This window comes from Pseudophryne corroboree, chromosome 4, assembly GCF_028390025.1.
Source record: "Pseudophryne corroboree isolate aPseCor3 chromosome 4, aPseCor3.hap2, whole genome shotgun sequence".
Lineage (NCBI taxonomy): Eukaryota > Metazoa > Chordata > Amphibia > Anura > Myobatrachidae > Pseudophryne > Pseudophryne corroboree.
The window spans coordinates 92,039,656-92,063,115 of NC_086447.1; the positions used below are offsets into that span (position 1 = coordinate 92,039,656).

Genomic DNA, 23,460 nt, shown 5'->3' on the forward strand with positions numbered 1-23,460 from the left:
AGATACTTTAAATCAATAACTGGTAATAAAAATGTGGATGGTTATTTTTAACCAGCAATCAAAATATTATGTTGAGTCTGCTCACGTAGGAATACAAAGCTTAAAGTGTATCTACAGTACACTCAAAAATCATAAAAAATCCTTAGATGTGTATTACAAATAACCTACACAATTGCTAAAACCTGATATAGGACTTGCACTTGAAAACAGCAAGAGGAAGACTCAGACATAGCTGTTGCATTTGGGAGAAATGTTATAAATATCTGACACTCGATAGCCATGTAATTATTATAATATAAATTAATATAAATATATATACTGGTAAAAATACAAAACCTATATAAATGTTACCAAAATGTTTCTGTCTTCAGTTTCTTTGGAACAAACACTCAATCAGACATGGTGCAATTGTCCCCATATTGATTTGCACCTCACTCAAAGTGGGAGCTATTTCTGAAATCATTACAAAAATTTTACTCTCACTCTACGATACTCTCTTTACAGCATACTTAAAAAATAGAAAAATAAAAAGATTAGTTTCATCACAGATTGTGTCATTTAAAACATAAGAGTATTCAACACATTGTACTGTTGATACAAAAGTGTGATACATCAGTGGCTCTGTGGCGCAATGGATAGCGCATTGGACTTCTAGTAGGTTGTAGTTATTCAAAGGTTGTGGGTTCGAGTCCCACCAGAGTCATTCTTTAGTTTCAAATGCAAAGATTTAAAGTTTACTTACATTAATACATAACGTAGACATTGTATACAGGATACTTATTTACTATATATATATATACAAAGTAATGATCAGCTGGTGACATAAAAATCTTTTCAATGTAAGATCACCAATTACAAATCAATTTTCGATACTTTAAATCAATAACTGCTGATCAAAAATGCTTATTGTTATATTTAACCAGCAACCAAATTCAATGTTGAGTCTGCTCAGCTAGCTATGCAGACCTTGAAGGGTATCTACACTCAAAAAACATTAAATCCTTTTTACCTGTAATCCTTACATGGTTATCACATATTAGCTAAATAATTGCTTAAACCTGATATAGGACTTGCACTCGAAATCAGCAGCCGGAAAACTCAGACAGGGATGTTGCATTCAAGAGGAATGTTGGAAATATCTGACACAGGTTAGCAACATTATCATGATAGTATGAAATAAGATGAATATCTACACTGTTAAGCACTCTAAACATTAAATACATTTTAGAAAATATTTTGGTCTTTAGTTTGTATTGCAATAAACAGTTACTATTTCACACAGGGTGCAATTGTCCCCACATTTTTTTGCACCTCACACAATGAGGATGCTATTTCTGAAATCAGTATAAAATGTTGGCTCTTACTCTACAATACTCTGTATATACATCCTACTAAAAAAAGAAAGACATAATAGATTTGTTTCATCACAGATTGTAGCTTTTAAAACATGAAAGTATTCTACAAGTTGTATTGTCGATACAAACGCTTGCTGCTTCAGTGGCTCTGTGGCGCAATGGATAGCGCATTGGACTTCTAGTAGGTTGTAGTTATTCAAAGGTTGTGGGTTCGAGTCCCAGCAGAGTCATTCTTTAGCTTCAAATGCAAACATTTAAAATTTACTTAAAATGATACATAACATAGACATTGTATATGGGAGACCTATATACTATATATACAAAGTAATTATAGGCTGTTGACATAAAAATCATTTAAGTGTAAGACCAGTTACAAATCAATTTTAGATACTTTAAATCAATAACTGGTAATAAAAATGTGGATGGTTATTTTTAACCAGCAATCAAAATATTATGTTGAGTCTGCTCACGTAGGAATACAAAGCTTAAAGTGTATCTACAGTACACTCAAAAATCATAAAAAATCCTTAGATGTGTATTACAAATAACCTACACAATTGCTAAAACCTGATATAGGACTTGCACTTGAAAACAGCAAGAGGAAGACTCAGACATAGCTGTTGCATTTGGGAGAAATGTTATAAATATCTGACACTCGATAGCCATGTAATTATTATAATATAAATTAATATAAATATATATACTGGTAAAAATACAAAACCTATATAAATGTTACCAAAATGTTTCTGTCTTCAGTTTCTTTGGAACAAACACTCAATCAGACATGGTGCAATTGTCCCCATATTGATTTGCACCTCACACAAAGTGGGAGCTATTTCTGAAATCATTACAAAAATTTTACTCTCACTCTACGATACTCTCTTTACAGCATACTTAAAAAATAGAAAAATAAAAAGATTAGTTTCATCACAGATTGTGTCATTTAAAACATAAGAGTATTCAACACATTGTACTGTTGATACAAAAGTATGATACATAAGTGGCTCTGTGGCGCAATGGATAGCACATTGGACTTCTAGTAGGTTGTAGTTATTCAAAGGTTGTGGGTTCGAGTCCCACCAGAGTCGTTCTTCAGTTTCAAATGCAAAGATTTAAAGTTTACTTACAATAATACATAACGTAGACATTGTATACAGGAGACTTATTTACTATATATATATATACAAAGTAATGATCAGCTGGTGACATAAAAATCTTTTCAATGTAAGATCACCAATTGCAAATCAATTTTCGATACTTTAAATCAAATACTGCTGATCAAAAATGCTTATTGTTATATTTAACCAGCAACCAAATTCAATGTTGAGTCTGCTCAGCTAGCTATGCAGACCTTGAAGGGTATCTACACTCAAAAAACATTAAATCCTTTTTACCTGTAATCCTTACATGGTTATCACATATTAGCTAAATAATTGCTTAAACCTGATATAGGACTTGCACTCGAAATCAGCAGCCGGAAAACTCAGACAGGGATGTTGCATTCAAGAGGAATGTTGGAAATATCTGACACAGGTTAGCAACATTATCATGATAGTATGAAATAAGATGAATATCTACACTGTTAAGCACTCTAAACATTAAATACATTTTAGAAAATATTTTGGTCTTTAGTTTGTATTGCAATAAACAGTTACTATTTCACACAGGGTGCAATTGTCCCCACATTTTTTTGCACCTCACACAATGAGGATGCTATTTCTGAAATCAGTATAAAATGTTGGCTCTTACTCTACAATACTCTGTATATACATCCTACTAAAAAAAGAAAGACATAATAGATTTGTTTCATCACAGATTGTAGCTTTTAAAACATGAAAGTATTCTACAAGTTGTACTGTCGATACAAACGCTTGTTGCTTCAGTGGCTCTGTGGCGCAATGGATAGCGCATTGGACTTCTAGTAGGTTGTAGTTATTCAAAGGTTGTGGGTTCGAGTCCCAGCAGAGTCATTCTTTAGCTTCAAATGCAAACATTTAAAATTTACTTAAAATGATACATAACATAGACATTGTATATGGGAGACCTATATACTATATATACAAAGTAATTATAGGCTGTTGACATAAAAATCATTTAAATGTAAGACCAGTTACAAATCAATTTTAGATACTTTAAATCAATAACTGGTAATAAAAATGTGGATGGTTATTTTTAACCAGCAATCAAAATATTATGTTGAGTCTGCTCACGTAGGAATACAAAGCTTAAAGTGTATCTACAGTACACTCAAAAATCATAAAAAATCCTTAGATGTGTATTACAAATAACCTACACAATTGCTAAAACCTGATATAGGACTTGCACTTGAAAACAGCAAGAGGAAGACTCAGACATAGCTGTTGCATTTGGGAGAAATGTTATAAATATCTGACACTCGATAGCCATGTAATTATTATAATATAAATTAATATAAATATATATACTGGTAAAAATACAAAACCTATATAAATGTTACCAAAATGTTTCTGTCTTCAGTTTCTTTGGAACAAACACTCAATCAGACATGGTGCAATTGTCCCCATATTGATTTGCACCTCACTCAAAGTGGGAGCTATTTCTGAAATCATTACAAAAATTTGACTCTCACTCTACGATACTCTCTTTACAGCATACTTAAAAAATAGAAAAATAAAAAGATTAGTTTCATCACAGATTGTGTCATTTAAAACATAAGAGTATTCAACACATTGTACTGTTGATACAAAAGTATGATACATCAGTGTCTCTGTGGCGCAATGGATAGCGCATTGGACATCTAGTAGGTTGTAGTTATTCAAAGGCTGTGGGTTCGAGTCCCACCAGAGTCGTTCTTTAGTTTCAAATGCAAAGATTTAAAGTTTACTTACAATAATACATAACGTAGACATTGTATACAGGAGACTTATTTACTATATATATATATATATACAAAGTAATGATAGGCTGGTGACATAAAAATCTTTTCAATGTAAGATCACCAATTACAAATCAATTTTCGATACTTTAAATCAATAACTGCTGATCAAAAATGCTTATTGTTATATTTAACCAGCAACCAAATTCAATGTTGAGTCTGCTCAGCTAGCTATGCAGACCTTGAAGGGTATCTACACTCAAAAAACATTAAATCCTTTTTACCTGTAATCCTTACATGGTTATCACATATTAGCTAAATAATTGCTTAAACCTGATATAGGACTTGCACTCGAAATCAGCAGCCGGAAAACTCAGACAGGGATGTTGCATTCAAGAGGAATGTTGGAAATATCTGACACAGGTTAGCAACATTATCATGATAGTATGAAATAAGATGAATATCTACACTGTTAAGCACTCTAAACATTAAATACATTTTAGAAAATATTTTGGTCTTTAGTTTGTATTGCAATAAACAGTTACTATTTCACACAGGGTGCAATTGTCCCCACATTTTTTTGCACCTCACACAATGAGGATGCTATTTCTGAAATCAGTATAAAATTTTGGCTCTTACTCTACAATACTCTGTATATACATCCTACTAAAAAAAGAAAGACATAATAGATTTGTTTCATCACAGATTGTAGCTTTTAAAACATGAAAGTATTCTACAAGTTGTACTGTCGATACAAACGCTTGCTGCTTCAGTGGCTCTTTGGCGCAATGGATAGCGCATTTGACTTCTAGTAGGTTGTAGTTATTTAAAGGTTGTGGGTTCGAGTCCCAGCTAAAGTCATTCTTTAGCTTCAAATGCAAACATTTAAAATTTACTTAAAATGATACATAACATAGACATTGTATATGGGAAACCTATATACTATATATACAAAGTAATTATAGGCTGTTGACATAAAAATCATTTAAATGTAAGACCAGTTACAAATCAATTTTAGATACTTTAAATCAATAACTGGTAATAAAAATGTGGATGGTTATTTTTAACCAGCAATCAAAATATTATGTTGAGTCTGCTCACGTAGGAATACAAAGCTTAAAGTGTATCTACAGTACACTCAAAAATCATAAAAAATCCTTAGATGTGTATTACAAATAACCTACACAATTGCTAAAACCTGATATAGGACTTGCACTTGAAAACAGCAAGAGGAAGACTCAGACATAGCTGTTGCATTTGGGAGAAATGTTATAAATATCTGACACTCGATAGCCATGTAATTATTATAATATAAATTAATATAAATATATATACTGGTAAAAATACAAAACCTATGTAAATGTTACCAAAATGTTTCTGTCTTCAGTTTCTTTGGAACAAACACTCAATCAGACATGGTGCAATTGTCCCCATATTGATTTGCACCTCACACAAAGTGGGAGCTATTTCTGAAATCATTACAAAAATTTTACTCTCACTCTACGATACTCTCTTTACAGCATACTTAAAAAATAGAAAAATAAAAAGATTAGTTTCATCACAGATTGTGTCATTTAAAACATAAGAGTATTCAACACATTGTACTGTTGATACAAAAGTATGATACATCAGTGGCTCTGTGGCGCAATGGATAGTGCATTGGACTTCTAGTAGGTTGTAGTTATTCAAAGGTTGTGGGTTCGAGTCCCACCAGAGTCGTTCTTTAGTTTCAAATGCAAAGATTTAAAGTTTACTTACAATAATACATAACGTAGACATTGTATACAGGAGACTTATTTACTATATATATATATACAAAGTAATGATAGGCTGGTGACATAAAAATCTTTTCAATGTAAGATCACCAATTACAAATCAATTTTCGATACTTTAAATCAATAACTGCTGATCAAAAGTGCTTATTGTTATATTTAACCAGCAACCAAATTCAATGTTGAGTCTGCTCAGCTAGCTATGCAGACCTTGAAGGGTATCTACACTCAAAAAAACATTAAATCCTTTTTACCTGTAATCCTTACATGGTTATCACATATTAGCTAAATAATTGCTTAAACCTGATATAGGACTTGCACTCGAAATCAGCAGCCGGAAAACTCAGACAGGGATGTTGCATTCTAGAGGAATGTTGGAAATATCTGACACAGGTTAGCAACATTATCATGATAGTATGAAATAAGATGAATATCTACACTGTTAAGCACTCTAAACATTAAATACATTTTAGAAAATATTTTGGTCTTTAGTTTGTATTGCAATAAACAGTTACTATTTCACACAGGGTGCAATTGTCCCCACATTTTTTTTGCACCTCACACAATGAGGATGCTATTTCTGAAATCAGTATAAAATTTTGGCTCTTACTCTACAATACTCTGTATATACATCCTACTAAAAAAAGAAAGACATAATAGATTTGTTTCATCACAGATTGTAGCTTTTAAAACATGAAAGTATTCTACAAGCTGTACTGTCGATACAAACGCTTGCTGCTTCAGTGGCTCTGTGGCGCAATGGATAGCGTATTGGACTTCTAGTAGGTTGTAGTTATTCAAAGGTTGTGGGTTTGAGTCCCAGCAGAGTCATTCTTTAGCTTCAAATGCAAACATTTAAAATGATACATAACATAGACATTGTATATGGGAAACTAATTATAGGCTGTTGACATAAAAATCATTTAAATGTAAGACCAGTTACAAATCAATTTTAGATACTTTAAATCAATAACTGGTAATAAAAATGTGGATGGTTATTTTTAACCAGCAATCAAAATATTATGTTGAGTCTGCTCACGTAGGAATACAAAGCTTAAAGTGTATCTACAGTACACTCAAAAATCATAAAAAATCCTTAGATGTGTATTACAAATAACCTACACAATTGCTAAAACCTGATATAGGACTTGCACTTGAAAACAGCAAGAGGAAGACTCAGACATAGCTGTTGCATTTGGGAGAAATGTTATAAATATCTGACACTCGATAGCCATGTAATTATTATAATATAAATTAATATAAATATATATACTGGTAAAAATACAAAACCTATGTAAATGTTACCAAAATGTTTCTGTCTTCAGTTTCTTTGGAACAAACACTCAATCAGACATGGTGCAATTGTCCCCATATTGATTTGCACCTCACACAAAGTGGGAGCTATTTCTGAAATCATTACAAAAATTTTACTCTCACTCTACGATACTCTCTTTACAGCATACTTAAAAAATAGAAAAATAAAAAGATTAGTTTCATCACAGATTGTGTCATTTAAAACATAAGAGTATTCAACACATTGTACTGTTGATACAAAAGTATGATACATCAGTGGCTCTGTGGCGCAATGGATAGTGCATTGGACTTCTAGTAGGTTGTAGTTATTCAAAGGTTGTGGGTTCGAGTCCCACCAGAGTCGTTCTTTAGTTTCAAATGCAAAGATTTAAAGTTTACTTACAATAATACATAACGTAGACATTGTATACAGGAGACTTATTTACTATATATATATATACAAAGTAATGATCGGCTGGTGACATAAAAATCTTTTCAATGTAAGATCACCAATTACAAATCAATTTTCGATACTTTAAATCAATAACTGCTGATCAAAAATGCTTATTGTTATATTTAACCAGCAACCAAATTCAATGTTGAGTCTGCTCAGCTAGCTATGCAGACCTTGAAGGGTATCTACACTCAAAAAACATTAAATCCTTTTTACCTGTAATCCTTACATGGTTATCACATATTAGCTAAATAATTGCTTAAACCTGATATAGGACTTGCACTCGAAATCAGCAGCCGGAAAACTCAGACAGGGATGTTGCATTCAAGAGGAATGTTGGAAATATCTGACACAGGTTAGCAACATTATCATGATAGTATGAAATAAGATGAATATCTACACTGTTAAGCACTCTAAACATTAAATACATTTTAGAAAATATTTTGGTCTTTAGTTTGTATTGCAATAAACAGTTACTATTTCACACAGGGTGCAATTGTCCCCACATTTTTTTGCACCTCACACAATGAGGATGCTATTTCTGAAATCAGTATAAAATGTTGGCTCTTACTCTACAATACTCTGTATATACATCCTACTAAAAAAAGAAAGACATAATAGATTTGTTTCATCACAGATTGTAGCTTTTAAAACATGAAAGTATTCTACAAGTTGTACTGTCGATACAAACGCTTGCTGCTTCAGTGGCTCTGTGGCGCAATGGATAGCGCATTGGACTTCTAGTAGGTTGTAGTTATTCAAAGGTTGTGGGTTCGAGTCCCAGCAGAGTTATTCTTTAGCTTCAAATGCAAACATTTAAAATTTACTTAAAATGATACATAACATAGACATTGTATATGGGAGACCTATATACTATATATACAAAGTAATTATAGGCTGTTGACATAAAAATCATTTAAGTGTAAGACCAGTTACAAATCAATTTTAGATACTTTAAATCAATAACTGGTAATAAAAATGTGGATGGTTATTTTTAACCAGCAATCAAAATATTATGTTGAGTCTGCTCACGTAGGAATACAAAGCTTAAAGTGTATCTACAGTACACTCAAAAATCATAAAAAATCCTTAGATGTGTATTACAAATAACCTACACAATTGCTAAAACCTGATATAGGACTTGCACTTGAAAACAGCAAGAGGAAGACTCAGACATAGCTGTTGCATTTGGGAGAAATGTTATAAATATCTGACACTCGATAGCCATGTAATTATTATAATATAAATTAATATAAATATATATACTGGTAAAAATACAAAACCTATATAAATGTTACCAAAATGTTTCTGTCTTCAGTTTCTTTGGAACAAACACTCAATCAGACATGGTGCAATTGTCCCCATATTGATTTGCACCTCACACAAAGTGGGAGCTATTTCTGAAATCATTACAAAAATTTTACTCTCACTCTACGATACTCTCTTTACAGCATACTTAAAAAATAGAAAAATAAAAAGATTAGTTTCATCACAGATTGTGTCATTTAAAACATAAGAGTATTCAACACATTGTACTGTTGATACAAAAGTAGGATACATCAGTGGCTCTGTGGCGCAATGGATAGCGCATTGGACTTCTAGTAGGTTGTAGTTATTCAAAGGTTGTGGGTTCGAGTCCCACCAGAGTCATTCTTTAGTTTCAAATGCAAAGATTTAAAGTTTACTTACAATAATACATAACGTAGACATTGTATACAGGAGACTTATTTACTATATATATATATACAAAGTAATGATAGGCTGGTGACATAAAAATCTTTTCAATGTAAGATCACCAATTACAAATCAATTTTCGATACTTTAAATCAATAACTGCTGATCAAAAGTGCTTATTGTTATATTTAACCAGCAACCAAATTCAATGTTGAGTCTGCTCAGCTAGCTATGCAGACCTTGAAGGGTATCTACACTCAAAAAAACATTAAATCCTTTTTACCTGTAATCCTTACATGGTTATCACATATTAGCTAAATAATTGCTTAAACCTGATATAGGACTTGCACTCGAAATCAGCAGCCGGAAAACTCAGACAGGGATGTTGCATTCAAGAGGAATGTTGGAAATATCTGACACAGGTTAGCAACATTATCATGATAGTATGAAATAAGATGAATATCTACACTGTTAAGCACTCTAAACATTAAATACATTTTAGAAAATATTTTGGTCTTTAGTTTGTATTGCAATAAACAGTTACTATTTCACACAGGGTGCAATTGTCCCCACATTTTTTTTGCACCTCACACAATGAGGATGCTATTTCTGAAATCAGTATAAAATTTTGGCTCTTACTCTACAATACTCTGTATATACATCCTACTAAAAAAAGAAAGACATAATAGATTTGTTTCATCACAGATTGTAGCTTTTAAAACATGAAAGTATTCTACAAGCTGTACTGTCGATACAAACGCTTGCTGCTTCAGTGGCTCTGTGGCGCAATGGATAGCGTATTGGACTTCTAGTAGGTTGTAGTTATTCAAAGGTTGTGGGTTCGAGTCCCAGCAGAGTCATTCTTTAGCTTCAAATGCAAACATTTAAAATGATACATAACATAGACATTGTATATGGGAAACCTATATACTATATATACAAAGTAATTATAGGCTGTTGACATAAAAATCATTTAAATGTAAGACCAGTTACAAATCAATTTTAGATACTTTAAATCAATAACTGGTAATAAAAATGTGGATGGTTATTTTTAACCAGCAATCAAAATATTATGTTGAGTCTGCTCACGTAGGAATACAAAGCTTAAAGTGTATCTACAGTACACTCAAAAATCATAAAAAATCCTTAGATGTGTATTACAAATAACCTACACAATTGCTAAAACCTGATATAGGACTTGCACTTGAAAACAGCAAGAGGAAGACTCAGACATAGCTGTTGCATTTGGGAGAAATGTTATAAATATCTGACACTCGATAGCCATGTAATTATTATAATATAAATTAATATAAATATATATACTGGTAAAAATACAAAACCTATGTAAATGTTACCAAAATGTTTCTGTCTTCAGTTTCTTTGGAACAAACACTCAATCAGACATGGTGCAATTGTCCCCATATTGATTTGCACCTCACACAAAGTGGGAGCTATTTCTGAAATCATTACAAAAATTTTACTCTCACTCTACGATACTCTCTTTACAGCATACTTAAAAAATAGAAAAATAAAAAGATTAGTTTCATCACAGATTGTGTCATTTAAAACATAAGAGTATTCAACACATTGTACTGTTGATACAAAAGTATGATACATCAGTGGCTCTGTGGCGCAATGGATAGCGCATTGGACTTCTAGTAGGTTGTAGTTATTCAAAGGTTGTGGGTTCGAGTCCCACCAGAGTCGTTCTTTAGTTTCAAATGCAAAGATTTAAAGTTTACTTACAATAATACATAATGTAGACATTGTATATAGGAGACTTATTTACTATATATATATATACAAAGTAATGATAGGCTGGTGACATAAAAATCTTTTCAATGTAAGATCACCAATTACAAATCAATTTTCGATACTTTAAATCAATAACTGCTGATCAAAAATGCTTATTGTTATATTTAACCAGCAACCAAATTCAATGTTGAGTCTGCTCAGCTAGCTATGCAGACCTTGAAGGGTATCTACACTCAAAAAACATTAAATCCTTTTTACCTGTAATCCTTACATGGTTATCACATATTAGCTAAATAATTGCTTAAACCTGATATAGGACTTGCACTCGAAATCAGCAGCCGGAAAACTCAGACAGGGATGTTGCATTCAAGAGGAATGTTGGAAATATCTGACACAGGTTAGCAACATTATCATTATAGTATGAAATAAGATGAATATCTACACTGTTAAGCACTCTAAACATTAAATACATTTTAGAAAATATTTTGGTCTTTAGTTTGTATTGCAATAAACAGTTACTATTTCACACAGGGTGCAATTGTCCCCACATTTTTTTGCACCTCACACAATGAGGATGCTATTTCTGAAATCAGTATAAAATTTTGGCTCTTACTCTACAATACTCTGTATATACATTCTACTAAAAAAAGAAAGACATAATAGATTTGTTTCATCACAGATTGTAGCTTTTAAAACATGAAAGTATTCTACAAGTTGTACTGTCGATACAAAAGCTTGCTGCTTCAGTGGCTCTGTAGCGCAATGGATAGCGCATTGGACTTCTAGTAGGTTGTAGTTATTCAAAGGTTGTGGGTTCGAGTCCCACCAGAGTCATTCTTTAGCTTCAAATGCAAACATTTAAAATTTACTTAAAATGATACATAACATAGACATTGTATATGGGAGACCTATATACTATATATACAAAGTAATTATAGGCTGTTGATATAAAAATCATTTAAATGTAAGACCAGTTACAAATCAATTTTAGATACTTTAAATCAATAACTGGTAATAAAAATGTGGATGGTTATTTTTAACCAGCAATGAAAATATTATGTTGAGTCTGCTCACGTAGGAATACAAAGCTTAAAGGGTATCTACAGTACACTCAAAAATCATAAAAAATCCTTAGATGGGTAATACAAATAACCTACACAATTGCTAAAACATGATATAGAACTTGCACTTGAAAACAGCAAGAGGAAGACTCAGACATAGCTGTTGCATTTGGGAGAAATGTTATAAATATCTGACACTCGATAGCCATGTAATTATTATAATATAAATTAATATAAATATATATACTGGTAAAAATACAAAACCTATATAAATGTTACCAAAATGTTTCTGTCTTCAGTTTCTTTGCAACAAACACTCAATCAGACATGGTGCAATTGTCCCCATATTGATTTGCACCTCACACAAAGTGGGAGCTATTTCTGAAATCATTACAAAAATTTGACTCTCACTCTACGATACTCTCTTTACAGCCTACTTAAAAAATAGAAAAATAAAAAGATTAGTTTCATCACAGATTGTCATTTAAAACATAAGAGTATTCAACACATTGTACTGTTGATACAAAAATGTGGTACATCAGTGGCTCTGTGGTGCAATGGACAGCGCATTGGACTTCTAGTAGGTTGTAGTTATTCAAAGGTCTTGTGTTCGAGTACCACCAGAGTCGTTCCTTAGTTTCAAATGCAAACATTTAAACTTTACTTACAATAATACATAAAATAGACATTGTATATAGGAGACTTATTTACTATATATATATACAAAGTAGTGATAGGCTGGTGACATAAAAATCTTTTCAATGTAAGATCACCAATTACAAATCAATTTTCGATACTTTAAATCAATAACTGCTGATCAAAAATGCTTATTGTTATATTTAACCAGCAACCAAATTCAATGTTGAGTCTGCTCAGCTAGCTATGCAGACCTTGAAGGGTATCTACACTCAAAAAACATTAAATCCTTTTTACCTGTAATCCTTACATGGTTATCACATATTAGCTAAATAATTGCTTAAACCTGATTTAGGACTTGCACTCAAAATCAGCAGCCGGAAAACTCAGACAGGGATGTTGCATTCAAGAGGAATGTTGGAAATATCTGACACAGGTTAGTAACATTATCATTATAGTATGAAATAAGATGAATATCTACACTGTTCAGCACTCTAAACATTAAATACATTTTAGAAAATATTTTGGTCTTTAGTTTGTATTGCAATAAACAGTTACTATTTCACACAGGGTGCAATTGTCCCCACATTTTTTTGCACCTCACACAACGAGGATGCTATTTCTGAAATCAGTATAACATTTTGGCTCTTACTCTACAATACTGTGTATATACATCCTACTAAAAAAAGAAAGACATAATAGATTTGTTTCATCACAGATTGTAGCTTTTAAAACATGAAAGTATTCTACAAGTTGTACTGTCGATACAAAAGCTTGTTGCTTCAGTGGCTCTGTGGCGCTATGGATAGCGCATTGGATTTCTAGTAGGTTGTAGTTATTCAAAGGTTGTGGGTTTGAGTCCCACCAGAGTCGTTCTTTAGCTTCAAATGTAAACATTTAAAATTTACTTAAAATGATACATAACATAGACATTGTATATGGGAGACCTATATACTATATATACAAAGTAATTATAGGCTGTTGACATAAAAATCATTTAAATGTAAGACCAGTTACAAATCAATTTTAGATACTTTAAATCAATAACTGGTAATAAAAATGTGGATGGTTATTTTTAACCAGCAATGAAAATATTATGTTGAGTCTGCTCACGTAGGAATACAAAGCTTAAAGTGTATCTACAGTACACTCAAAAATCATAAAAAATCCTTAGATGGGTATTACAAATAACCTACACAATTGCTAAAACCTGATATAGGACTTGCACTTGAAAACCGCAAGAGGAAGACTCAGACATAGCTGTTGCATTTGGGAGAAATGTTATAAATATCTGACACTCGATAGCCATGTAATTATTATAATATAAATTAATATAAATATCTATACTGGTAAAAATGCAAAACCTATATAAATGTTACCAAAATGTTTCTGTCTTCAGTTTCTTTGCAACAAACACTCAATCAGACATGGTGCAATTGTCCCCATATTGATTTGCACCTCACACAAAGTGGGAGCTATTCCTGAAATCATTACAAAAATTTGAATCTCACTCTACGATACTCTCTTTACAGCCTACTTAAAAAATAGAAAAATAAAAAGATTAGTTTCATCACAGATTGTCATTTAAAACATAAGAGTATTCAACACATTGTACTGTTGATACAAAAACGTGGTACATCAGTGGCTCTGTGGTGCAATGGACAGCGCATTTGACTTCTAGTAGGTTGTAGTTATTCAAAGGTCTTGTGTTCGAGTCCCACCAGAGTCGTTCTTTAGTTTCAAATGCAAACATTTAAACTTTACTTACAATAATACATAACGTAGACACTATATATAGGAGACTTATTTACTATATATATATATATACAAAGTAAAATCTTTTCAATGTAAGATCACCAATTACAAATCAATTTTCGATACTTTAAATCAATAACTGCTGATCAAAAATGCTTATTGTTATATTTAACCAGCAACCAAATTCAATGTTGAGTCTGCTCAGCTAGCTATGCAGACCTTGAAGGGTTTCTACACTCAAAAAACATTAAATCCTTTTTACCTGTAATCCTTACATGGTTATCACATATTAGCTAAATAATTGCTTAAACCTGATATAGGACTTGCACTCGAAATCAGCAGCCGGAAAACTCAGACAGGGATGTTGCATTCAAGAGGAATGTTGGAAATATCTGACACAGGTTAGCAACATTATCATGATAGTATGAAATAAGATGAATATCTACACTGTTAAGCACTCTAAACATTAAATACATTTTAGAAAATATTTTGGTCTTTAGTTTGTATTGCAATAAACAGTTACTATTTCACACAGGGTGCAATTGTCCCCACATTTTTTTGCACCTCACACAATGAGGATGCTATTTCTTAAATCAGTATAAAATGTTGGCTCTTACTCTACAATACTCTGTATATACATCCTACTAAAAAAAGAAAGACATAATAGATTTGTTTCATCACAGATTGTAGCTTTTAAAACATGAAAGTATTCTACAAGTTGTACTGTCGATACAAACGTTTGCTGCTTCAGTGGCTCTGTGGCGCAATGGATAGCGCATTGGACTTGTAGTAGGTTGTAGTTATTCAACGGTTGTGGGTTCGAGTCCCAGCAGAGTCATTCTTTAGCTTCAAATGCAAACATTTAAAATTTACTTAAAATGATACATAACATAGACATTGTATATGGGAGACCTATATACTATATATACAAAGTAATTATAGGCTGTTGACATAAAAATCATTTAAGTGTAAGACCAGTTACAAATCAATTTTAGATACTTTAAATCAATAACTGGTAATAAAAATGTGGATGGTTATTTTTAACCAGCAATCAAAATATTATGTTGAGTCTGCTCACGTAGGAATACAAAGCTTAAAGTGTATCTACAGTACACTCAAAAATCATAAAAAATCCTTAGATGTGTATTACAAATAACCTACACAATTGCTAAAACCTGATATAGGACTTGCACTTGAAAACAGCAAGAGGAAGACTCAGACATAGCTGTTGCATTTGGGAGAAATGTTATAAATATCTGACACTCGATAGCCATGTAATTATTATAATATAAATTAATATAAATATATATACTGGTAAAAATACAAAACCTATATAAATGTTACCAAAATGTTTCTGTCTTCAGTTTCTTTGGAACAAACACTCAATCAGACATGGTGCAATTGTCCCCATATTGATTTGCACCTCACACAAAGTGGGAGCTATTTCTGAAATCATTACAAAAATTTTACTCTCACTCTACGATACTCTCTTTACAGCATACTTAAAAAATAGAAAAATAAAAAGATTAGTTTCATCACAGATTGTGTCATTTAAAACATAAGAGTATTCAACACATTGTACTGTTGATACAAAAGGATGATACATCAGTGGCTCTGTGGCGCAATGGATAGCGCATTGGACTTCTAGTAGGTTGTAGTTATTCAAAGGTTGTGGGTTCGAGTCCCACCAGAGTCGTTCTTTAGTTTCAAATGCAAAGATTTAAAGTTTACTTACAATAATACATAACGTAGACATTGTATACAGGAGACTTATTTACTATATATATATATACAAAGTAATGATCGGCTGGTGACATAAAAATCTTTTCAATGTAAGATCACCAATTACAAATCAATTTTCGATACTTTAAATCAATAACTGCTGATCAAAAATGCTTATTGTTATATTTAACCAGCAACCAAATTCAATGTTGAGTCTGCTCAGCTAGCTATGCAGACCTTGAAGGGTATCTACACTCAAAAAACATTAAATCCTTTTTACCTGTAATCCTTACATGGTTATCACATATTAGCTAAATAATTGCTTAAACCTGATATAGGACTTGCACTCGAAATCAGCAGCCGGAAAACTCAGACAGGGATGTTGCATTCAAGAGGAATGTTGGAAATATCTGACACAGGTTAGCAACATTATCATGATAGTATGAAATAAGATGAATATCTACACTGTTAAGCACTCTAAACATTAAATACATTTTAGAAAATATTTTGGTCTTTAGTTTGTATTGCAATAAACAGTTACTATTTCACACAGGGTGCAATTGTCCCCACATTTTTTTGCACCTCACACAATGAGGATGCTATTTCTGAAATCAGTATAAAATGTTGGCTCTTACTCTACAATACTCTGTATATACATCCTACTAAAAAAAGAAAGACATAATAGATTTGTTTCATCACAGATTGTAGCTTTTAAAACATGAAAGTATTCTACAAGTTGTACTGTCGATACAAACGCTTGCTGATTCAGTGGCTCTGTGGCGCAATGGATAGCGCATTGGACTTCTAGTAGGTTGTAGTTATTCAAAGGTTGTGGGTTCGAGTCCCAGCAGAGTCATTCTTTAGCTTCAAATGCAAACATTTAAAATTTACTTAAAATGATACATAACATAGACATTGTATATGGGAGACCTATATACTATATATACAAAGTAATTATAGGCTGTTGACATAAAAATCATTTAAGTGTAAGACCAGTTACAAATCAATTTTAGATACTTTAAATCAATAACTGGTAATAAAAATGTGGATGGTTATTTTTAACCAGCAATCAAAATATTATGTTGAGTCTGCTCACGTAGGAATACAAAGCTTAAAGTGTATCTACAGTACACTCAAAAATCATAAAAAATCCTTAGATGTGTATTACAAATAACTTACACAATTGCTAAAACCTGATATAGGACTTGCACTTGAAAACAGCAAGAGGAAGACTCAGACATAGCTGTTGCATTTGGGAGAAATGTTATAAATATCTGACACTCGATAGCCATGTAATTATTATAATATAAATTAATATAAATATATATACTGGTAAAAATACAAAACCTATATAAATGTTACCAAAATGTTTCTGTCTTCAGTTTCTTTGGAACAAACACTCAATCAGACATGGTGCAATTGTCCCCATATTGATTTGCACCTCACACAAAGTGGGAGCTATTTCTGAAATCATTACAAAAATTTTACTCTCACTCTACGATACTCTCTTTACAGCATACTTAAAAAATAGAAAAATAAAAAGATTAGTTTCATCACAGATTGTGTCATTTAAAACATAAGAGTATTCAACTCATTGTACTGTTGATACAAAAGTATGATACATCAGTGGCTCTGTGGCGCAATGGATAGCGCATTGGACTTCTAGTAGGTTGTAGTTATTCAAAGGTTGTGGGTTCGAGTCCCACCAGAGTCGTTCTTTAGTTTCAAATGCAAAGATTTAAAGTTTACTTACAATAATACATAACGTAGACAATGTATACAGGAGACTTATTTACTATATATATATATACAAAGTAATGATAGGCTGGTGACATAAAAATCTTTTCAATGTAAGATCACCAATTACAAATCAATTTTCGATACTTTAAATCAATAACTGCTGATCAAAAGTGCTTATTGTTATATTTAACCAGCAACCAAATTCAATGTTGAGTCTGCTCAGCTAGCTATGCAGACCTTGAAGGGTATCTACACTCAAAAAAACATTAAATCCTTTTTACCTGTAATCCTTACATGGTTATCACATATTAGCTAAATAATTGCTTAAACCTGATATAGGACTTGCACTCGAAATCAGCAGCCGGAAAACTCAGACAGGGATGTTGCATTCAAGAGGAATGTTGGAAATATCTGACACAGGTTAGCAACATTATCATGATAGTATGAAATAAGATGAATATCTACACTGTTAAGCACTCTAAACATTAAATACATTTTAGAAAATATTTTGGTCTTTAGTTTGTATTGCAATAAACAGTTACTATTTCACACAGGGTGCAATTGTCCCCACATTTTTTTTGCACCTCACACAATGAGGATGCTATTTCTGAAATCAGTATAAAATTTTGGCTCTTACTCTACAATACTCTGTATATACATCCTACTAAAAAAAGAAAGACATAATAGATTTGTTTCATCACAGATTGTAGCTTTTAAAACATGAAAGTATTCTACAAGCTGTACTGTCGATACAAACGCTTGCTGCTTCAGTGGCTCTTTGGCGCAATGGATAGCGTATTGGACTTCTAGTAGGTTGTAGTTATTCAAAGGTTGTGGGTTCGAGTCCCAGCAGAATCATTCTTTAGCTTCAAATGCAAACATTTAAAATGATACATAACATAGACATTGTATATGGGAAACCTATATACTATATATACAAAGTAATTATAGGCTGTTGACATAAAAATCATTTAAATGTAAGACCAGTTACAAATCAATTTTAGATACTTTAAATCAATAACTGGTAATAAAAATGTGGATGGTTATTTTTAACCAGCAATCAAAATATTATGTTGAGTCTGCTCACGTAGGAATACAAAGCTTAAAGTGTATCTACAGTACACTCAAAAATCATAAAAAATCCTTAGATGTGTATTACAAATAACCTACACAATTGCTAAAACCTGATATAGGACTTGCACTTTAAAACAGCAAGAGGAAGACTCAGACATAGCTGTTGCATTTGGGAGAAATGTTATAAATATCTGACACTCGATAGCCATGTAATTATTATAATATAAATTAATATAAATATATATACTGGTAAAAATACAAAACCTATATAAATATTACCAAAATGTTTCTGTCTTCAGTTTCTTTGCAACAAACACTCAATCAGACATGGTGCAATTGTCCCCATATTGATTTGCACCTCACACAAAGTGGGAGCTATTTCTGAAATCATTACAAAAATTTGACTCTCACTCTACGATACTCTCTTTACAGCCTACTTAAAAAATAGAAAAATAAAAAGATTAGTTTCATCACAGATTGTCATTTAAAACATAAGAGTATTCAACACATTGTACTGTTGATACAAAAATGTGGTACATCAGTGGCTCTGTGGTGCAATGGACAGCGCATTGGACTTCTAGTAGGTTGTAGTTATTCAAAGGTCTTGTGTTCGAGTACCACCAGAGTCGTTCCTTAGTTTCAAATGCAAACATTTAAACTTTACTTACAATAATACATAAAATAGACATTGTATATAGGAGACTTATTTACTATATATATATACAAAGTAGTGATAGGCTGGTGACATAAAAATCTTTTCAATGTAAGATCACCAATTACAAATCAATTTTCGATACTTTAAATCAATAACTGCTGATCAAAAATGCTTATTGTTATATTTAACCAGCAACCAAATTCAATGTTGAGTCTGCTCAGCTAGCTATGCAGACCTTGAAGGGTATCTACACTCAAAAAACATTAAATCCTTTTTACCTGTAATCCTTACATGGTTATCACATATTAGCTAAATAATTGCTTAAACCTGATTTAGGACTTGCACTCAAAATCAGCAGCCGGAAAACTCAGACAGGGATGTTGCATTCAAGAGGAATGTTGGAAATATCTGACACAGGTTAGTAACATTATCATTATAGTATGAAATAAGATGAATATCTACACTGTTCAGCACTCTAAACATTAAATACATTTTAGAAAATATTTTGGTCTTTAGTTTGTATTGCAATAAACAGTTACTATTTCACACAGGGTGCAATTGTCCCCACATTTTTTTGCACCTCACACAACGAGGATGCTATTTCTGAAATCAGTATAACATTTTGGCTCTTACTCTACAATACTGTGTATATACATCCTACTAAAAAAAGAAAGACATAATAGATTTGTTTCATCACAGATTGTAGCTTTTAAAACATGAAAGTATTCTACAAGTTGTACTGTCGATACAAAAGCTTGTTGCTTCAGTGGCTCTGTGGCGCTATGGATAGCGCATTGGATTTCTAGTAGGTTGTAGTTATTCAAAGGTTGTGGGTTTGAGTCCCACCAGAGTCGTTATTTAGCTTCAAATGCAAACATTTAAAATTTACTTAAAATGATACATAACATAGACATTGTATATGGGAGACCTATATACTATATATACAAAGTAATTATAGGCTGTTGACATAAAAATCATTTAAATGTAAGACCAGTTACAAATCAATTTTAGATACTTTAAATCAATAACTGGTAATAAAAATGTGGATGGTTATTTTTAACCAGCAATGAAAATATTATGTTGAGTCTGCTCACGTAGGAATACAAAGCTTAAAGTGTATCTACAGTACACTCAAAAATCATAAAAAATCCTTAGATGGGTATTACAAATAACCTACACAATTGCTAAAACCTGATATAGGACTTGCACTTGAAAACCGCAAGAGGAAGACTCAGACATAGCTGTTGCATTTGGGAGAAATGTTATAAATATCTGACACTCGATAGCCATGTAATTATTATAATATAAATTAATATAAATATCTATACTGGTAAAAATGCAAAACCTATATAAATGTTACCAAAATGTTTCTGTCTTCAGTTTCTTTGCAACAAACACTCAATCAGACATGGTGCAATTGTCCCCATATTGATTTGCACCTCACACAAAGTGGGAGCTATTCCTGAAATCATTACAAAAATTTGAATCTCACTCTACGATACTCTCTTTACAGCCTACTTAAAAAATAGAAAAATAAAAAGATTAGTTTCATCACAGATTGTCATTTAAAACATAAGAGTATTCAACACATTGTACTGTTGATACAAAAACGTGGTACATCAGTGGCTCTGTGGTGCAATGGACAGCGCATTTGACTTCTAGTAGGTTGTAGTTATTCAAAGGTCTTGTGTTCGAGTCCCACCAGAGTCGTTCTTTAGTTTCAAATGCAAACATTTAAACTTTACTTACAATAATACATAACGTAGACATTGTATACAGGAGACTTATTTACTATATATATATATACAAAGTAATGATCGGCTGGTGACATAAAAATCTTTTCAATGTAAGATCACCAATTACAAATCAATTTTCGATACTTTAAATCAATAACTGCTGATCAAAAATGCTTATTGTTATATTTAACCAGCAACCAAATTCAATGTTGAGTCTGCTCAGCTAGCTATGCAGACCTTGAAGGGTATCTACACTCAAAAAACATTAAATCCTTTTTACCTGTAATCCTTACATGGTTATCACATATTAGCTAAATAATTGCTTAAACCTGATATAGGACTTGCACTCGAAATCAGCAGCCGGAAAACTCAGACAGGGATGTTGCATTCAAGAGGAATGTTGGAAATATCTGACACAGGTTAGCAACATTATCATGATAGTATGAAATAAGATGAATATCTACACTGTTAAGCACTCTAAACATTAAATACATTTTAGAAAATATTTTGGTCTTTAGTTTGTATTGCAATAAACAGTTACTATTTCACACAGGGTGCAATTGTCCCCACATTTTTTTGCACCTCACACAATGAGGATGCTATTTCTGAAATCAGTATAAAATGTTGGCTCTTACTCTACAATACTCTGTATATACATCCTACTAAAAAAAGAAAGACATAATAGATTTGTTTCATCACAGATTGTAGCTTTTAAAACATGAAAGTATTCTACAAGTTGTACTGTCGATACAAACGCTTGCTGCTTCAGTGGCTCTGTGGCGCAATGGATAGCGCATTGGACTTCTAGTAGGTTGTAGTTATTCAAAGGTTGTGGGTTCGAGTCCCAGCAGAGTCATTCTTTAGCTTCAAATGCAAACATTTAAAATTTACTTAAAATGATACATAACATAGACATTGTATATGGGAGACCTATATACTATATATACAAAGTAATTATAGGCTGTTGACATAAAAATCATTTAAGTGTAAGACCAGTTACAAATCAATTTTAGATACTTTAAATCAATAACTGGTAATAAAAATGTGGATGGTTATTTTTAACCAGCAATCAAAATATTATGTTGAGTCTGCTCACGTAGGAATACAAAGCTTAAAGTGTATCTACAGTACACTCAAAAATCATAAAAAATCCTTAGATGTGTATTACAAATAACCTACACAATTGCTAAAACCTGATATAGGACTTGCACTTTAAAACAGCAAGAGGAAGACTCAGACATAGCTGTTGCATTTGGGAGAAATGTTATAAATATCTGACACTCGATAGCCATGTAATTATTATAATATAAATTAATATAAATATATATATACTGGTAAAAATACAAAACCTATATAAATGTTACCAAAATGTTTCTGTCTTCAGTTTCTTTGCAACAAACACTCAATCAGACATGGTGCAATTGTCCCCATATTGATTTGCACCTCACACAAAGTGGGAGCTATTTCTGAAATCATTACAAAAATTTGACTCTCACTCTACGATACTCTCTTTACAGCCTACTTAAAAAATAGAAAAATAAAAAGATTAGTTTCATCACAGATTGTCATTTAAAACATAAGAGTATTCAACACATTGTACTGTTGATACAAAAATGTGGTACATCAGTGGCTCTGTGGTGCAATGGACAGCGCATTGGACTTCTAGTAGGTTGTAGTTATTCAAAGGTCTTGTGTTCGAGTACCACCAGAGTCGTTCCTTAGTTTCAAATGCAAACATTTAAACTTTACTTACAATAATACATAAAATAGACATTGTATATAGGAGACTTATTTACTATATATATATATACAAAGTAGTGATAGGCTGGTGACATAAAAATCTTTTCAATGTAAGATCACCAATTACAAATCAATTTTCGATACTTTAAATCAATAACTGCTGATCAAAAATGCTTATTGTTAT

General features: G+C 32.0%; 16 non-coding genes across 16 annotated transcripts; all 16 read left to right on the forward strand.

Moving 5' to 3' along the window:
- Nucleotides 1–617: 617 nt before the first annotated feature.
- TRNAR-UCU (transfer RNA arginine (anticodon UCU)) lies at nucleotides 618–703 on the forward strand. Its single transcript is given in 2 exon segments — nucleotides 618–654; nucleotides 668–703. It is a non-coding gene; the product is annotated as a tRNA-Arg (tRNA).
- A 796-nt stretch (nucleotides 704–1,499) lies between these two features.
- On the forward strand, nucleotides 1,500–1,585 carry TRNAR-UCU (transfer RNA arginine (anticodon UCU)). Its single transcript is given in 2 exon segments — nucleotides 1,500–1,536; nucleotides 1,550–1,585. It is a non-coding gene; the product is annotated as a tRNA-Arg (tRNA).
- A 772-nt stretch (nucleotides 1,586–2,357) lies between these two features.
- On the forward strand, nucleotides 2,358–2,443 carry TRNAR-UCU (transfer RNA arginine (anticodon UCU)). The gene is given in 2 exon segments: nucleotides 2,358–2,394; nucleotides 2,408–2,443. It is a non-coding gene; the product is annotated as a tRNA-Arg (tRNA).
- Nucleotides 2,444–3,239: 796 nt separating this feature from the next.
- Nucleotides 3,240–3,325, forward strand: TRNAR-UCU (transfer RNA arginine (anticodon UCU)). The gene is given in 2 exon segments: nucleotides 3,240–3,276; nucleotides 3,290–3,325. It is a non-coding gene; the product is annotated as a tRNA-Arg (tRNA).
- Nucleotides 3,326–5,842: 2,517 nt separating this feature from the next.
- TRNAR-UCU (transfer RNA arginine (anticodon UCU)) lies at nucleotides 5,843–5,928 on the forward strand. The gene is given in 2 exon segments: nucleotides 5,843–5,879; nucleotides 5,893–5,928. It is a non-coding gene; the product is annotated as a tRNA-Arg (tRNA).
- A 1,624-nt stretch (nucleotides 5,929–7,552) lies between these two features.
- Nucleotides 7,553–7,638, forward strand: TRNAR-UCU (transfer RNA arginine (anticodon UCU)). Its single transcript is given in 2 exon segments — nucleotides 7,553–7,589; nucleotides 7,603–7,638. It is a non-coding gene; the product is annotated as a tRNA-Arg (tRNA).
- Nucleotides 7,639–8,434: 796 nt separating this feature from the next.
- On the forward strand, nucleotides 8,435–8,520 carry TRNAR-UCU (transfer RNA arginine (anticodon UCU)). The gene is given in 2 exon segments: nucleotides 8,435–8,471; nucleotides 8,485–8,520. It is a non-coding gene; the product is annotated as a tRNA-Arg (tRNA).
- Nucleotides 8,521–9,292: 772 nt separating this feature from the next.
- Nucleotides 9,293–9,378, forward strand: TRNAR-UCU (transfer RNA arginine (anticodon UCU)). The gene is given in 2 exon segments: nucleotides 9,293–9,329; nucleotides 9,343–9,378. It is a non-coding gene; the product is annotated as a tRNA-Arg (tRNA).
- Nucleotides 9,379–10,176: 798 nt separating this feature from the next.
- TRNAR-UCU (transfer RNA arginine (anticodon UCU)) lies at nucleotides 10,177–10,262 on the forward strand. Its single transcript is given in 2 exon segments — nucleotides 10,177–10,213; nucleotides 10,227–10,262. It is a non-coding gene; the product is annotated as a tRNA-Arg (tRNA).
- A 761-nt stretch (nucleotides 10,263–11,023) lies between these two features.
- On the forward strand, nucleotides 11,024–11,109 carry TRNAR-UCU (transfer RNA arginine (anticodon UCU)). The gene is given in 2 exon segments: nucleotides 11,024–11,060; nucleotides 11,074–11,109. It is a non-coding gene; the product is annotated as a tRNA-Arg (tRNA).
- A 796-nt stretch (nucleotides 11,110–11,905) lies between these two features.
- TRNAR-UCU (transfer RNA arginine (anticodon UCU)) lies at nucleotides 11,906–11,991 on the forward strand. The gene is given in 2 exon segments: nucleotides 11,906–11,942; nucleotides 11,956–11,991. It is a non-coding gene; the product is annotated as a tRNA-Arg (tRNA).
- Nucleotides 11,992–15,361: 3,370 nt separating this feature from the next.
- On the forward strand, nucleotides 15,362–15,447 carry TRNAT-UGU (transfer RNA threonine (anticodon UGU)). Its single transcript is given in 2 exon segments — nucleotides 15,362–15,398; nucleotides 15,412–15,447. It is a non-coding gene; the product is annotated as a tRNA-Thr (tRNA).
- Nucleotides 15,448–16,219: 772 nt separating this feature from the next.
- Nucleotides 16,220–16,305, forward strand: TRNAR-UCU (transfer RNA arginine (anticodon UCU)). Its single transcript is given in 2 exon segments — nucleotides 16,220–16,256; nucleotides 16,270–16,305. It is a non-coding gene; the product is annotated as a tRNA-Arg (tRNA).
- A 796-nt stretch (nucleotides 16,306–17,101) lies between these two features.
- TRNAR-UCU (transfer RNA arginine (anticodon UCU)) lies at nucleotides 17,102–17,187 on the forward strand. The gene is given in 2 exon segments: nucleotides 17,102–17,138; nucleotides 17,152–17,187. It is a non-coding gene; the product is annotated as a tRNA-Arg (tRNA).
- Nucleotides 17,188–17,959: 772 nt separating this feature from the next.
- On the forward strand, nucleotides 17,960–18,045 carry TRNAR-UCU (transfer RNA arginine (anticodon UCU)). The gene is given in 2 exon segments: nucleotides 17,960–17,996; nucleotides 18,010–18,045. It is a non-coding gene; the product is annotated as a tRNA-Arg (tRNA).
- Nucleotides 18,046–22,306: 4,261 nt separating this feature from the next.
- Nucleotides 22,307–22,392, forward strand: TRNAR-UCU (transfer RNA arginine (anticodon UCU)). The gene is given in 2 exon segments: nucleotides 22,307–22,343; nucleotides 22,357–22,392. It is a non-coding gene; the product is annotated as a tRNA-Arg (tRNA).
- Nucleotides 22,393–23,460: the final 1,068 nt, after the last annotated feature.